The following is a 16,514-nucleotide window of genomic DNA, read 5'->3' as shown; positions in this document are numbered from 1 at the left end:
GACAGGTCAGTGTATGTTGGTCAGGACAGGTCAGTGTATGTGGGACAGGACAGGTCAGTGTATGTGGGACAGGACAGGACAGGTCAGTGTATGTGGGTCAGGACAGGACAGGTCAGTGTATGTGGGACAGGACAGGTCAGTGTATGTGGGACAGGACAGGACAGGTCAGTGTATGTGGGTCAGGACAGGACAGGTCAGTGTATGTGGGTCAGGACAGGACAGGTCAGTGTATGTGGGTCAGGACAGGACAGGTCAGTGTATGTGGGACAGGACAGGTCAGTGTTAGTGTTGGACAGGACAGGTCAGTGTATGTGGGACAGGACAGGTCAGTGTATGTGGGACAGGACAGGTCAGTGTATGTGGGACAGGACAGGTCAGTGTATGTGGGACAGGACAGGTCAGTGTATGTGGGACAGGACAGGTCAGTGTATGTGGGACAGGACAGGTCAGTGTATGTGGGACAGGACAGGTCAGTGTATGTGGGTCAGGACAGGTCAGTGTATGTGGGACAGGACAGGTCAGTGTATGTGGGACAGGACAGGTCAGTGTATGTGGGTCAGGACAGTGGTGTATGTAGGTCAGGACAGGTCAGTGTATGTGGGACAGGACAGGTCAGTGTATGTGGGTCAGGACAGGTCAGTGTATGTGGGTCAGGTCAGTGTTAGTGTATGTGGGACAGGACAGGTCAGTGTATGTGGGACAGGTCAGTGTTAGTGTTGGTCAGGACAGGTCAGTGTATGTGGGACAGGTCAGTGTATGTGGGACAGGACAGGTCAGTGTATGTGGGACAGGTCAGTGTTAGTGTTGGTCAGGACAGGTCAGTGTATGTGGGACAGGTCAGTGTATGTTGGTCAGGACAGGTCAGTGTATGTGGGTCAGGACAGGTCAGTGTATGTTGGTCAGGACAGGTCAGTGTATGTGGGACAGGACAGGTCAGTGTATGTGGGACGGGACAGTGGTGTATGTGGGACAGGACAGGTCAGTGTATGTGGGACAGGACAGTGGTGTATGTGGGACAGGACAGGTCAGTGTATGTGGGTCAGGACAGGACAGGTCAGTGTATGTGGGTCAGGACAGGACAGGTCAGTGTATGTGGGTCAGGACAGGACAGGTCAGTGTATGTGGGTCAGGACAGGACAGGTCAGTGTATGTGGGTCAGGACAGGACAGGTCAGTGTATGTGGGACAGGACAGGTCAGTGTTAGTGTTGGACAGGACAGGTCAGTGTATGTGGGACAGGACAGGTCAGTGTATGTGGGACAGGACAGGTCAGTGTATGTGGGACAGGACAGGTCAGTGTATGTGGGTCAGGACAGGTCAGTGTATGTGGGACAGGACAGGTCAGTGTATGTGGGACAGGACAGGTCAGTGTATGTGGGACAGGACAGGTCAGTGTATGTGGGACAGGACAGGTCAGTGTATGTGGGACAGGACAGGTCAGTGTATGTGGGACAGGACAGGTCAGTGTATGTTGGTCAGGACAGGTCAGTGTATGTTGGACAGGACAGGTCAGTGTATGTGGGACAGGACAGGTCAGTGTATGTGGGTCAGGACAGGTCAGTGTATGTGGGACAGGACAGGTCAGTGTATGTGGGACAGGACAGGTCAGTGTATGTGGGACAGGACAGGTCAGTGTATGTGGGACAGGACAGGTCAGTGTATGTGGGACAGGACAGGTCAGTGTATGTGGGACAGGACAGGTCAGTGTATGTTGGTCAGGACAGGTCAGTGTATGTGGGACAGGACAGGTCAGTGTATGTGGGACAGGACAGGTCAGTGTATGTGGGACAGGACAGGTCAGTGTATGTGGGACAGGACAGGTCAGTGTATGTGGGTCAGGACAGGTCAGTGTATGTTGGTCAGGACAGGTCAGTGTATGTGGGACAGGACAGGTCAGTGTATGTGGGTCAGGTCAGTGTTAGTGTTGGTCAGGACAGGTCAGTGTATGTGGGACAGGACAGGTCAGTGTATGTGGGACAGGACAGGTCAGTGTATGTGGGTCAGGACAGGTCAGTGTATGTGGGACAGGACAGGTCAGTGTATGTGGGTCAGGACAGTGGTGTATGTAGGTCATGTGTCAGAACTAGGGTTGCCACCTCATCCCTTTAAAACAGAACACATATGAATTACACAGGTTCTGAGGCTAATTTAATTTAGATAAGGCTCCACTTGAGTTCAATTACCACCTTAATCAGCCACAGAACCTGTGTAATTCATATGTGTTCTGTTTTAAAGGGATGAGGTGGCAACCCTAGTCAGAACCAACCCTGAAAGACATGCTAGTGTGCCTTAGAGCTTCCGTACATGCTGATCTCATGGAGTGTGTAACTGACATACATACACACGTCAGTGTGTGTACTGACACACACGCGCGCGTAGGTCAGGTGAGTCGCACCACCCCCCCCCCCGGGTTCCAGCTTCGGGCTGAAGCCCCTGGTCTTTTTGCTACCTAGCAACGCCCCTGGTCCCACAGAATCCGTGAGTATTGTGAGGTATGTGTTTCTACCTCCCTTGCTGGGAGTGCAGATGACTCCATCTATAAGGATATACAGTACATACACACACAGCACAAGGCCGTGTTCACACTACGAGACGTTTCTCTGCAGTTCCTCTGAGCTCCACAAGGTGGTGATCTCACTTCTACCATAGAGAAAGGAAGTCTCCATGGAAGACAGGAAGTGATGTCAGCTACAGACAGGAAGTGATGTCGGGTATAAATAGGAAGTTCCGGGTGAGCGGTGAGTCAGGAGGAAGTAGAGAGGAGACGTTGCTGAAGTCGCTGCAGAGGAGGTAATAAGATATTATTTACACCCAGTAACCCCCCCTCATGTCCGTCCTCTTCCTCCATAGTCACTGTGACGTCTTTTATCTCCAGCAGATGATAATACACACATATATAGTGTGGAAACCTAGATTAACTCCTTCAGGGGCAGAACATCCCCCAACATCATTATGGTGATGTGCCACATTTCCCACCAATCACCTTCTCGCCTCATCAGTCTATACTAACGGATCATACCACTTTTATTGGGGATGGGGGGGTTCTATAGACAAAGGGTAAGAGGCGCCCGGATGCTACAGCCATTACATATGCTAAAAGGAATGTTCCTTTAGGTGTAATCCCACTGGGGGTGTTTTTACATGATAGAAACCCTCATATTATCCCTCATACACCCCCATCCTAATATTGTACAACCAGTACAGTCCAGATAATTCTCTCATTAATTTTTGGTCTACAGGTAACCTGTATAAATCACATGACCAATGGGGATGGAGGAGGACCGGAGTCACATGACTGAGAGGATACTAAACCTCACCCTGGAGATCATCTACCTGCTGACCGGAGAGGTGAGGAGGATTCTGGGAGGTCACATGACATCACTCTTATCTCTATTAATAAAACACAGACCTGACCGGAGAGGTGAGGAGGATTCTGGGAGGTCACATGACATCACTCTTATCTCTATTAATAAAACACAGACCTGACCGGAGGGGTGAGGAGGATTCTGGGAGGTCACATGGCATCACTTCTTATCTCTATTAATAAAACACAGACCTGACCAGAGAGGTGAGGAGGATTCTGGGAGTCTAACATGATATTCCTATTGGTTCTCCAATACAGAGATTTCCTCTTGTGAAGTCAGGTGATCATATGACCATCACAGTGCCTCCATGTGACTCCCTAAAACCCGAGAGACACAACATGGAGAAGATTCTAGAAGTCACCAAGAAGATGATGGAGCTGCTGACAGGAGAGGTGAGGAGGATTCTGGGACATTATCCAGTAACAGACAAGGGGTGTGTCTGGATGGTGACTGTATCATTGTGTGTGTCAGGTTCCTATAAGGTGTCAGGATGTCACTGTCTATTTCTCCATGGAGGAGTGGGAGTATTTAGAAGGACACAAGGATCTCTACAAGGACGTCATGATGGACAATCAGCCGCCCCTCACATCACCGGGTAAGAGGAGACTTTATTGTAAAGGAGAGAGCAGTACGGAGGCTCCACCTAGATCCCCCATCATCTGATAAACACATAGAAACAATGTATTCAGTCAGTGTGTGTGTTTCCTACAGATGGATCCAGTAATGGGAACCCCCCAGAGAGATGTCCCCGTCCTCTGTATTCCCGGGATTCCACACAGGAAGGTCACACCATCCCCCACCATCATCAGGTAGATGAGGAACAATCACTGATAGTATCATTAGGATCTGTACATTATCTGCATTGTCACCATTGATGTCATTTTTATTCTATATTCAGAGTGGAAACCTGAGTGATTTTAAACTTGTTATTAAAGAAGAGATAAAAGAGGAGGATGATGAGGATGGGGTGATGGAGGAAGAACACAAAGATCTGTACCAGGACACCATGATGGAGTCATCCAGCTACAGGAACCCACCAGAGAGATGTCCCCGTCCTCTGTATTCCCGGGATTCCACACAGGAAGGTCACACCATCCCCCACTGTTACAAGGTCGGTGGGGCGGAGCATCTAGAACATGGACTGGTGGAGATGATGTGTGGATTTTGTATGTAAGTTTATATCTTACAGATGATTTTCTCTCTCATTCTCTTGGTTTAGAGTGGAGATCCAATCGATATAGAATTTGAGGTGAAATCAGAAGAAGAAGAGACGTATGTGAGGGATGATCAGCAGTCTATGGAGGAGGATGGAATAACGGGGATATTTATAGAGGAGGACACTCCTACAGAGATCAGCACAGGTGGGTCATTAACACTAAATCCATTCCTCCACCCATACTGCTCACTGATTGGTCCAGAGTAGGGCGGGGACTGGGTGATATCAGCCTGTAATCCCCTGGTCACTTTCCTGAGCTGTGTTCCCCATCCTGTATTCCTGTATTTCTCTCGGATAATCTTCCTTCTCTGTGCTGCAGACACAATTTATGTCTCTAGACTGGATTTATGGAGATTCTGGGGTTCAGCTGGCAGCAAAATGTTGATTTTCACCATAGGGTTTGCTCAGGCTAGACACCTGGGGTATGTACCTTGTGTCTTCTGCCCCATGCCCGGGTCTAGTGAGATCTCTGACAGAACAATTCTCCTGGGTTACTTGCTTTGTTATTGTTATATGTGCACATTTTTTTTGGCACCGGGTGAAGTTTTTTGAGTGTGTTTCACACGCCATGGGCTATCGGAAAAAAACAAAACCTTGCTCTGATATTTGCTGGCTGTGCCGGGTGGAGGGATATGTCTGTATAGTCTCAGACCCAAGTCACTGAGTGCAGTCTCAGGAGATGGGAGGCAGCGGTGTGGGATCTCTGCAACTTGTCTCCAGTAAACATTTAATCCACCACTGATTACTGAACCCCAATATTATGAGTCCTAAACCTTACACTATATACACCTGACCCTCGTCCTATAATCCCCTCATCACTGTCACTCCTATAAAAGACAGTTCTCGTTGTTTCCTCACTCTCTGACTAAGGTCCATGAATAAAGAAATGATCTGGTAGGAGATCAGAGGACCCATTTACTAGTTACCTTGAGGGGAGAGTTGTAAGATTCTCAGAGACAAAGCTGCCTGATGTGGGGAGGTGGAAGGGTTAAGGGGAGCAGATATAAGGCAGTGGGGTGCTGGGTACAGGATTCAGGGCGAGAGCATGATCAGTAGAAGGAAAAATGGCAAGCAGCATCTTACTAGCAAAGCAAAATAGTGATGTAAAATGTAATAGCAGAGAAGGGACTAAATACCCTCCCAGCAGCCGGCATCAGGTGGAGACAGATTGATAGAAAGTGCTGGCTGCTAGGAGACACCTGCTGGTGGACTCTGGAGCTACAACCCCTCGCCCAGGGTTCCAAAATGCAACCAGCAGATGATTCAGGTCCTGACAGGTGGGGGACACTCATCCTATAATCCCCTAATCCAGTGGCGGCTGGTGCTCCAAATTTTTTTTTTGGGGGGGGGGGGGGGCAAACAAACTGAAAAAAAAAAACACATCATTTGCAGCCACTGTGCCCAAACACAGCTACTTTGACCATCAATTGCCTCCACTGTGCCCATCAAAAGCAGCCACTGTGCCCATCAAAAGCAGCCACTGTGCTCATCAAATGATGCCAGTCTGCCCATGTCAGGGACTCTGTACTGTGACATGCTGTGTATACAGTGAGGGAGGGGTCTCTTAGCATGCAGTCAGCGTTCTTCTCGCATGTCTCAGTGTAGCACACACACAGGCAGACATGTACAACCCCTGTCACTCCTATAAAAGACAGTTCTCGTTGTTTCCTCACTCTCTGACTAAGGTCCATGAATAAAGAAATGATCTGGTAGGAGATCAGAGGACCCATTTACTAGTTACCTTGAGGGGGGAATTGTAAGATCCTCAGAGACAAAGCTGCCTGATGTGGGCGGAGTCCTGGTTTAGGGGAACCAATCAGCTCATGTCTAGTAATAATCTTTGTATTTCTATTTTAGTAGATGGACGGGAGATGAGGAAAACCTCAGAGGATTGTCTCACTTTGTCTCCAGACTGTAAAGTAGAAGATGAGGACATCACACAGTATAGTCCAGGAGAAAACCCGACTACCTCAAATGTCCATCCGGCACCACATAGTGTAGATGGACCATCGTATTCCTCTTATCCTGAGGAACCTCAGACTGTGCGGGACGGTGCCGGACCATCGTATTCCTCTTATCCTGAGGAACCTCAGACTGTGCGGGACGGTGCCGGACCATCGTATTCCTCTTATCCCGAGGAACTTCAGACTGTGCGGGACGGTGCCGGACCATCGTATTCCTCTTATCCTGAGGAACCTCGGACTGTGTGGGACGGTGCCAGACCATCGTATTCCTCTTATCCTGAGGAACCTCAGACTGTGCGGGACGGTGCCGGACCATCGTATTCCTCTTATCCTGAGGAACCTCAGACTGTGCGGGACGGTGCCGGACCATCGTATTCCTCTTATCCTGAGGAACCTCCGACTGTGCGGGACGGTGCCGGACCATCGTATTCCTCTTATCCTGGGGAACCTCAGACTGTGCGGGACGGTGCCGATCCATTGTATTCCTCTTATTCTGAGGAACCTCAGACTGTGCGGGACTGTGCCGGACCATCGTATTCCTTTTATTTTGAGGAACCTCCGACTGTGCGGGACGGTGCCGGACCATCGTATTCCTCTTATCCTGGGGAACCTCAGACTGTGCGGGACGGCGCCGAAAAGAAGTTTCCCTGTACTGAGTGCGGGAAGTGTTTCCGTTTAATATACCAGCTTAAAGAGCATAAAAGATCTCACACAGGTGAGAAGCCGTATTCCTGTTCTGAGTGTGGGAAATGTTTTTCACAGAAGTCCAGTCTTTCCACACATCAGAGATTGCACACGGGGGAGAAGCCTTTTTCCTGTTCTGAATGCGGGAAATGTTTTTCAAGGAAATTCCAGCTTTCCACACATCAGAGAACTCACACGGGGGAGAAACCTTTTTCCTGTTCTGAGTGCGGGAAATGTTTTTCAGAGAGGTCCCATCTTTCCATACATCAGAGAACTCACACAGGGGAGAAGCCTTTTTCCTGTTCTGAGTGCGGGAAATGTTTTGCACAGAAATCAATTCTTATCAGACATTGGATATCTCATAAGCGGAATAGTCCAGGAGAAACCCTGTCTACCGCAAATGTCCATCTTGCACCACACAGTGTAGATGGACCATCGTATTCCTCTCATCCTGAGGAACCTCAGACTGTGCGGGACGGTGCCGGACCATCGTATTCCTCTTATCCTGAGGAACCTCAGACTGTGCGGGACGGTGCCGGACCATCGTATTCCTCTTATCCTGAGGAACCTCAGACTGTGCGGGACGGTGCCGGACCATCGTATTCCTCTTATCCTGAGGAACCTCAGACTGTGCGGGACGGTGCCGAAAAGAAGTTTCCCTGTACTGAGTGCGGGAAGTGTTTCCGTTTAAAATACCAGCTTAAAGAGCATAACAGATCTCACACAGGTGAGAAGCCGTATTCTTGTTCTGAGTGCGGGAAATGTTTTTCACAGCAGTCCAGTCTTTCCACACATCAGAGATCGCACACGGGGGAGAAGCCTTTTTCCTGTTCTGAATGCGGGAAATGTTTCAGTTTAAAATACCAGCTTAAAGACCATAACATATCTCACACAGGTGAGAAGCCGTATTCCTGTTCTGAGTGCGGGAAATGTTTTTCACATAAGTCCAGTCTTTCCACACATCAAAGATCGCACACGGGGGAGAAGCCTTTTTCCTGTCCTGAGTGCTGGAAATGTTTTTCAGAGAGGTCCAAGCTTTCCGCACATCAGAGATCACACACGGGGGAGAAGCCTTTTTCCTGTTCTGAGTGCGGGAAATGTTTTTCAGAGAAGTCCAGTTTATATAACCATCAGAGATCTCACACAGGTGAGAAGCCGTATTCCTGTCTAGAGTGCGGGAAATGTTTTTCACATAAGTCCAGTCTTTCCACACATCAGAGATCGCACACGGGGGAGAAGCCTTTTTCCTGTTCTGAGTGCGGGAAATGTTTTTTCGAGAAATCCAAGCTTTCCGCACATCAGAGATCACACACGGGGGAGAAGCCTTTTTCCTGTTCTGAGTGCGGGAAATGTTTTTTCGAGAAATCCAAGCTTTCCGCACATCAGAGATCACACACGGGGGAGAAGCCTTTTTCCTGTTCTGAGTGCGGGAAATGTTTTTCACAGAAATCCAAGCTTTCCAGACATCAGAGATCGCACACGGGGGAGAAGCCTTTTTTCTGTCCTGAGTGCGGGAAATGTTTTTCACATAAGCCCAGTCTTTTCACACATCAGAGATTGCACACAGGGGAGAAGCCTTTTTCCTGTCCTGAGTGCGGGAAATGTTTCCGTTTTAAATACCAGCTTATAGACCATAACAGATCTCACACAGGTGAGAATCCATATTCCTGTTCTGAGTGCGGGAAATGTTTTTCAGAGAAATCCAAGCTTTTCGCACATCAGAGATCACACAAAGTCCAGTTTATATAAACATCAGAGATCTCACACGGGGGAAAAGTCATATTTCTGTCTAGAGTGCGGGAAATGTTTGTCAGATCAGTCCAATTTTTACAAACATCAGAGATCTCACACAGCAAAGAAGTGACTTTCCTGTCCTGAGTGCGGGAAATGTTTTTCAGAGAGGTCCACTATTTACAAACATCAGAGATCTCACACGGGGGAGAAGCCGTATTCCTGTCCTGAGTGAGGGAAATGTTCCTCACTGAAGTCCTGTCTTCCTGTACATCAGGGGTCCCACACAACCCTCGAGGTGTATTAGTGAGTGCGGGAAATGTCTTGTATATAAATGTTGCTGGACATGTGGGGAAGAAGCACACCCTGATATACACCTCAGATATACTCCATGGCTGATCTTCATCATGTAAGAAACACTTCATAAGGAGATCAGAGATCACCAAAGACATGGATGAAGTGTTGTACCGTGTTGGCCATTGATAGCAGGAGAAAAATAAAAATGGAGTCATTACCTCTCATTGGCTGAGTACATTTTGTGGTGGAAACTCTTGCAAGAGGTCTGTTTTCTCAAGTCGTCTTCCAGGACGAAACGTGTTAAGCCCACCACATAAAAGGCGGTCTTCTAGGCTTTTTAAAATAAAAATGGAGTCATTACCTCTCATTGGCTGAGTGCATTTTGTAGTATGGAGACTTAGAGGTCTATTATTGTCTTGCAAGAGGTCTGTTTTCTCAAGTCGTCTTCCAGGACGAAACGCATTAACACCACCACTTAAAAGGCAGTCCTCTAGGCATTTTAAAATAAAAATGGAGTCATTCCCTCTCATTACATTTTGTGGTGGAAGATTTCACAGACATTTAGGGATCTGTTTTAAAACAAATTGTAGAATGAATGTGACACGCGTTCCTCCGGTCATGTCAAATATTGGCTCATCGGCTCCATCTAGTGGCAAAAATCTGCCCCTGTGTTTTTTTTTTTTTTCCAATAACATTTTTTTTTGGTAATATCAATCAGCAAATTAACATAGACCGAATGCAGCGGTGCACAGAAATCGTTAGAGCAACAATCTAGCCAGTGCTTACATTGTATGAATACACAACCCTGGAAGTGTTAAATAATCAAAACTGACAAACTGCATAAAATAGCAATTGTTAAGCAACTGCCACAGGCCTCTACAAGGCCAGAATTTTTTTTTATTTTGTTTTCTATTGAAAAGCCTGTGGCGTGCATAACACAACCCACAAACTTTACCCGGTGCAGGAAAAATGTGCACACACATAAAGAGTGACACAAAAAACTGTGACGGGTGCATCGTCAATTGGCCCTCCGAAAAGGGCCCAGCTTTGATCCCCCAGGGCGTTAGGCTCCTGGCAGGGAAAAGAGTAATCTGTGGTCCATGCAGCCAAAGCCACATGGACCCAACATCCTTGGAGGGTCTGCCGAAACAGAACCCTCCTCGGTGAGGCTCCCCCGCGGGTTTCTAAGCATACACACAAACGTGTTTTTCTCGTCGTAAACCGGCCCGACCAGAAACACGATGAAGAAATTTAGACTCCCGACAAGAAAAAAGAGAACATTTTTTTTAGTCGAGATCCACAACAGTTTTCTTGACTGATTTTGCAGAGGAAAATGGTCGTGTGTACGAGGTCTAATGCCACGTACACACGACTGTTTTTCATGACGAGAAAAATGCAATTTTTTTAATTGGTCATTAAAAATGACCGTGTGTAGGCTACAGAGCATTTTTCTAGTCGTGAATAATGGGCATTAAAAATTTATAACATGCTCTAGTTTTTCACGTCGTCGTTTTTCACGTCGTGAGAACTGGTCGTGTGTAGGCTTTAACAACGGGGAAAAAACGTGCATGCTCAGAAGCAAGTTATGAGACGGGAGAGCGCTCGTTCTGGTAAAACTAGCGTTCGTAATGGAGATAGCACATTCGTCACGCTGTAACAGACTGAAAAGCACAAAGACTGAAAAGCGCGAATCGTCTCTCACCAAACTTTTACTAACACGAAATCAGCAAAAGCAGCCCAAAGGGTGGCGCCATCCGAATGGATCTTCCCCTATATAGTGCCGTTGTGCGTGTTTTTTCACGATCGTGTGTATGCAAGGCAGGCTTGACTTGAATGACGTCGAGAAAAACATTGTTTTTCCCATGACATAAAAATAGGTCGTGTTTAAAAGAGAGAGATTACATAGACATAAATTAATCATTTTATCAACTCCATTACAGTGTGTCTAAGCTATTTTTTGGATGTTTTGGAAATCTGTAGGGGTGATACACCCAGTAAAAATAGTTTTGGAGTCAAGGGGACCTGCACCCTCAAAAGGCGGGATAGCAGGAGTTGTGTCCGTCCAAAAGGGTACAATCTTGGGGCAGCTCCAGTAAATATGGTAGAGGGAACCCTTGTCACCCAGGGGAGACCATCCGGACCAGGGATTTATGAGTGGGTAAGGATTTAATGGTGGAGGTGAGTTCCTCATCTGAGATGGGTGTGTAGCGCCCCCTTACTTTCAGTAAAGGCACTACGCTAAAGTTAGTGGGGAATGATAGAGATAATTTGCTCTCATTCCGAATTATGTTAAATTTGGCTATCGCCAAATCTGAATTGTTCTGTGGGTCAGACTGCGTTCTAGGGATGAGGTACTATCCCCGGGCGGCAGGTGGCACCGGAGAGGTCCAGGCGGAGCCGCTTTTTCCTAGCAGCCAATTAGAGGAGCTTTCCCTCGCGGGGCATGCTGGGGAGGAGTATTTTTGTGGCGGAAGCCATTGTTCTTGGTTCTTCGTGGGTTCCAGGTGCGGCACCCACCTTTAGAGTGTGCGCACACTGCGGGCCCCACCACTATGGCCTACCTGGCTTGTGGTCGTACGCAACGTGGAGTTCCTTACTCTGGGCCCTCTTGGCCTGGAGTGACTGCTGTTACCAAAGGGGCTCCAGTGACTGACTGGGTCCCCCTCTACTGAAGAGATCCCAGTCTGTGTGCTGTTCAGTGGGGGATCGGCTTGAGGAGAACCCGGAGGCAGGTGATCCAAAAGGGCTTGAACGAACCACCAGGGATCTGGGTGACCGAACACTGACAGATAAGCTTAGCACTGTCAGTCGGTGACCCCAAAGAGAAAGACTGGGAGGATTTGCTCTGCTGTTCACCATTGTCAGCATTGAGCCTGTGGCAGAGGCCTCATCTGGCATCTTATTTAAAAATCAGAGCCAAGTCAGTGGCAGTGACTTGTTCTTCTCAGCAACCTTAAAGTGACACTTTGGCTGCCAGGCTCGTGACAGGAGTCTGTCCCGGGGCACTTCACCCACTCTGGCTGGGGTGGCGACGAACTGTACTATTGCTGAAAGCAGGATTGCTTTCCTTCTATCCAGGCCTGATACCGCAAAGTTCTCTTGCTTCATCAACCTTTCCTATCTACCTCAAGTTGGTGTTGGGCCGAGAAATAAAGCATTCAGAAAACCTTATTTGCTGATTGGACATTCGTTTACTGCTCTACTCACTACTATCACCCCTAGACAATGATTAGAGGTAACTTAATACGCCGATCCCAAAACAACCAGCGGCTCCTGAGGGGGTAACGCTACAGGTGCATTAAGGGAAAGGAGATCTGAGGCCTGGAGCCGGGGGATTCCACGGTCCAGGTATTGGGTCAATCTGTTCAGGAGAGGGAGGATCGTGGGGGATCTCAGGGTTGTTGTATAGAATTCCGCAAAGGTTTGGGCAATGTCATGGGGATGGGAAAGCAGACAGCCCTCTCCATTTTTGATTTGATGGGGTGTAGTCGTGACCGAATGTTCAGCCAGCTTGTGGGCCAAGAGGGAGTGGGCCTTGTTACCTTTTACGTAATAGAGCTGTTTCAGTCTTCGCAGTGCTTTTTCAACTTGGCCAATTGCGAGGTGTCGTGCGGAGACATACAATTTTTTTAAGTAGTGGTAGGGACGGAGAGACCTGCAGGCGAAGTTCCAAGGCCTTAAGCTCCCCTTGAGCCCGCAGCTTGGCTGCCATTGCATCTTTCTTCATAGCCGAGGCAAGCGCTATGCACCTGCCCCGGAAAACCGCCTTATGGGCTTTCCATAGGATGGAGGGGGATACCGTATATACTCGAGTATAAGCCGAGACGGTGATACATTTTTTTCCCTGCCATCAGAGATGGTGAGGGGGGGGGGGGGGGTTGCTACCGCGGGACGATCGGCCGACAATACAGTTTAGGGGAGCTACAGCCGACCGCCCGACATTAGAGGATAAGCGGTCAGGGTTATTATCTTTGTTTGCGGGAACATTTCTCCTATCACCGGACTGCGGGAAAATAGTGTCTTTGTGGGAAAGTCCCACAGAATCTGTGAGTATTGTGAGGTATGTGTTTCTACCTCCCTTGGTGGGAGTGGAGATGACCCCATCTATAAGGATATACAGTACATACACACACACACAGCACAAGGCCGTGTTCACACTACGAGATGTTTTTTTGGACTGCAGTTCCTCTGAGCTCCACAAGGTGGTGATCTCACTTTTACCATAGAGAAAGGAAGTCTCTATGGAAGACAGGAAGTGATGTCAGCTACAGACAGGAAGTGATGTCGGGTATAAATAGGAAGTTCCGGGTGAGAGGTGAGTCAAGATAACGAATAGGGAAGACCTTGCTGGAAGTGGCAGCAGAGAAGGTAATAAGATCTTATTTTCTATTTCCATCCAGCAACCCCCCCCCCCCCCCCCGTCATGTCCGTCCTCTTCCTCCATAGTCACTGTGACGTCTTTTATCTCCAGCAGATGATAATACACACATATATAGTGTGGAAACCTAGATTAACTCCTTCAGGGGCAGAACATCCCCCACATCATTATGGTGATGTGTCATGTTTCCCACCAATCACCTTCTCGCCTTATCAGTCTATACTAACGGATTATACCACTTTTATTGGGGACGGGGGGTTCTATAGACAAAGGGTAGAGGCGCCCGGACGCTAAAACCATTACATATGCTAAAAGGAATGTTCCTTTAAGTGTAATCCCACTGGGGGGGGGGAGGGGGGTGCTGTTCTTACATGATAGAAACCCTCATATTTTCCCTCATACACCCCCATCCTAATATTGTACAACCAGTTCTTTTTCTATTGAAAAGCCTGTGGCGTGCATAACTCAACCCAAAAACTTCACCCGGTGCAGGAAAAATGTGCACACACAAAAAACTGTGACGGGTGCATCGTCAATTGGTCCTTTTCGAAAAGGACCCAACTCTGATCCGAGGCGTTAGGCTCCTGGCAGGGACTCGAGTAATCTGTGGTCCGTGCAGCCAAAGCCGACACGGACCCAACATCCTTGGAGGGTCTGCCGAAACGGAACCCTCCTCAGTGAGGCTCCCCCGAAGGGAGACACCATGAGAGCAGGCAAACTAAGCCAGAAGGCCATGCCCGCCCACTCCCAAGACTTTCAGAGCCGGCCCGAGGACCAGCACTCTACTCATTACACACAAAGGTGTACAAAAGTGCACCAACAGAAAAATAGATAAAAGTGACAAACAGGGGTAAAATAAAAAAAGAAAGTGGGGGAAAAGGAAGGTGGGAAAGGTGAGTAGAAAGTGGCCACCGTGCAATACGATGGCCAGCCCTCCGGCCAGGAACAAAAATTCCCCTGGTCCTAGCCAAAAGGCTTGGCCCTAGAGGCAGATGTCAAAAAGGTGTGTGTGGAAATCGTGACCAAAGTGCCATACGGTAAGTGCCCCTTTCAAACACTTGTGCAATGTATGGCACCCCTGGACTGCCACTCCAGGAGCACTATCTCCACAGGCTTTTCAATGGACCCTGACCCCCGGCCCGGACCAGCAGCACCCTTCCCAGCCAGGAAGGTAGGAGGAGAGATTGGGGGGAGGCCACCTCAGCAGGATTTTCCCACAACCCCCATCCCTCCCACCCAATCACGTTCGGGAAATACTAACCGCTCCTCCCGACGAAAAGAGGTGCTAGGGTTCTCTCCCTAACAACTGACTGGGGCAGGCACCAGCAAATCTAGGCCAGAGGCCAGGGGCTCGGCCCTCCAGCTTCGACCATATGCCTTTCTGTCCAAATCAGAAGGTTTCCACCTCAACGCCAGCAGGCTTAGCGTCTTCCAACCGTCATCCCTTTCCCCCTCACCGAGTACTAAGGACGGTTAGCATAGCACCACCTACTGGCAACTGATAAGAAAAGATACTACACTTGATATTAGGCAAAAGGCCGAAAAGCGATCACACCCCCATCATAATATTGTACAACCAATATAGTCTTCATCATTCTCTCTTATCAATTATTGGTCTACAGGTAACCTGTATAGATCACATGACCAATGAGGATGGAGGAGGACCGGAGTCACATGACTGAGAGGATACTAAACCTCACCCTGGAGATCATCTACCTGCTGACCGGAGAGGTGAGGAGGATTCTGAGAGGTCACATGACATCACTCTTATCTTTATTAATAAAACACAGACCTGACCAGAGAGGGGAGGAGGATTCTGGGAGGTCACATGACATCACTCTTATCTCTATTAATAAAACACAGACCTGACTGGAGAGGTGAGGAGGATTCTGGGAGGTCACATGACATCACTCTTATCTCTATTTATAAAACACAGACCTGACCGGAGAGGTGAGGAGGATTCTGGGAGATCACATGACATCACTCTTATCTCTATAAATAAAACACAGACCTGACCGGAGAGGTGAGGAGGATTCTGGGAGTCTAACATGATATTCCTATTGGTTCTCCAATACAGAGATTTCCTCTTATGAAGTCAGGTGATCATATGACCATCACAGTGCCTCCATGTGACTCCCTAAAACCTGAGAGACACAACATGGAGAAGATTCTAGAAGTCACCAAGAAGATGATGGAGCTGCTGACAGGAGAGGTGAGGAGGATTCTGGGAATTCTGGGACATTATCCAGTAACAGACAAAGGATGTGTCTGGATGGTGACTGTATCATTGTGTGTGTCAGGTTCCTATAAGGCAGGGATATGCAATTAGCGGACCTCCAGCTGTTGCAGAACTACAAATCCCATGAGGCATAGCAAGACACTGACAGCCACAAGCATGACACCTAGAGGCAGAGGCAAGATGAGACTTGTAGTTTTTCAACAGCTGGAGGTCCGCTAATTGCTTATCCCTGCTGTAAGGTGTCAGGATGTCACTGTCTATTCCCGGGATTCCACACAGGAAGGACACACCATCCCCCACCATCATCAAGTAGATGAGGAACAATCACTGATAGTATCATTAGGATCTGTACATTATCTGCATTGTTACCATTGATGTCATTTTTATTCTATATTCAGAGTGGAAGCCTGAGAGATTCTAAAGTTAAGGTTAAAGAAGAGATAAAAGAGGAGGATGAGGAGTATGGAGTGATGGAGGAGTTTTTAGGACGACACAAGGATATGATGGAGCCACCTAATACCAGGAACCCACCAGAGAGATGTTCCTGTCCTCTGTATTCCCGGGATTCCACACAGGAAGGTCACACCATCCCCCACCATCATCAGGTAGGTGGAGTTGAGGGTCGGGAACATAAAGTGATT

General features: G+C 48.2%; 1 pseudogene; it reads left to right on the top strand.

Annotated features, from left to right (window-relative positions):
- Positions 1 to 15,260, top strand: part of LOC120910626 — a 45,717-nt pseudogene extending 30,457 nt beyond the window's left edge.
- Positions 15,261 to 16,514: the final 1,254 nt, after the last annotated feature.

Source organism: Rana temporaria, chromosome 8, assembly GCF_905171775.1.
Source record: "Rana temporaria chromosome 8, aRanTem1.1, whole genome shotgun sequence".
Lineage (NCBI taxonomy): Eukaryota > Metazoa > Chordata > Amphibia > Anura > Ranidae > Rana > Rana temporaria.
The sequence above is the reverse complement of the archived record's forward strand: the minus strand, read 5'-3'. Positions and strand labels throughout refer to the sequence as shown.